Here is a 1,065-nt window from a genome sequence, read left to right on the forward strand (position 1 = left end):
CAGGGTCCATCAGCTCCAAATTATTGTCCTTCAATCTAGTTGTGGAGGGCACAGCTCAGCTCCAAATCCAATCGCAGTTTTCAATCTTTAGTTGCAGGGGGCACAGCCCACCACCCCCTGCGGAAATTGAACTAATTGAACCATCAACCTTGTGGTTGAGAGCTCCAGCTCTAACCCACTGAGCCATCCGGCTGCCCCTCCAGAAGCTCAGCAGCAGCTCGTTGTCTTCAATCTAGTTGTGGACGGCGCAGCTCACTGGCCCATGTGGGAATCGAACCGGCAACCCTGTTGTTCAGAGCTCGCGCTCTAACCAACTGAGCCACCCAGCAGCCCCATAAAAGCAAAACAGAAAGTTTTGCTTTGCATATCATTTGAAGAAGGGAAATTATCATTTAAACAATATTCAAGTTTATTAAACAAATTTTAAAAAGTATTGTAAAATGTTTAACTTTCATCAGCTTCAAGGTTTATGTTCCTCCCAAATTTTGCATATAACTGAGCTTTCAAATCTGCTAATACCTGCTGAATTGATTCCACTCTAAATTCTAGGGCATCAATTTCTTCTTGCAAATTTGTCTTTGCTTATTCTAATATTTCTTGTGTTTCTTCTTGAGAATGGCTAATGAAAACATCAACAATTTGATTAGGTATCATTAAGCGGTTGTCATCCGCAAGCATGATATCCTCACCAGCATCTTCTAAATTTTGGAGTTTTTTGTTTGTTTTTTTTTTAACATCTATTTCTTCCTTCAGCTCTGTGATTCTAATTGTATTCTGTACAAATTTGTTTATCTTTTGTTGATCTTCGAAAGTAACATTGACATATTCTGTAGCTGCCTTCTTCATGGTGGATGCCATTTGGGGAGTTTATTAACTAACTTTTAATAGGATGGGTAAAACTGCAAAGAGAATGCCCTTTTTTAGTTGCAGTATTAGGAAGGACTTCTTAATAGGCTGGTAGGAAGCAAAGATTTTCCAAGGGAATGAAAGAGAAGCAAAGCATGGAGGACACATTCTCGGAATGGTAAATAGTTGGTTTGGCTGGATCACAGTATATGGTAAATG

The 1,065-nt window shown here is 39.6% G+C and overlaps 1 pseudogene; it reads right to left on the reverse strand.

The window, feature by feature from the left end:
* Nucleotides 1-444: 444 nt before the first annotated feature.
* On the reverse strand, nucleotides 445-858 carry LOC117029469 (prefoldin subunit 4-like; annotated as a pseudogene).
* Between the last annotated feature and the right edge of the window lie 207 nt (nucleotides 859-1,065).

This window comes from Rhinolophus ferrumequinum, chromosome 10 (genome assembly GCF_004115265.2).
Source record: "Rhinolophus ferrumequinum isolate MPI-CBG mRhiFer1 chromosome 10, mRhiFer1_v1.p, whole genome shotgun sequence".
NCBI lineage: Eukaryota > Metazoa > Chordata > Mammalia > Chiroptera > Rhinolophidae > Rhinolophus > Rhinolophus ferrumequinum.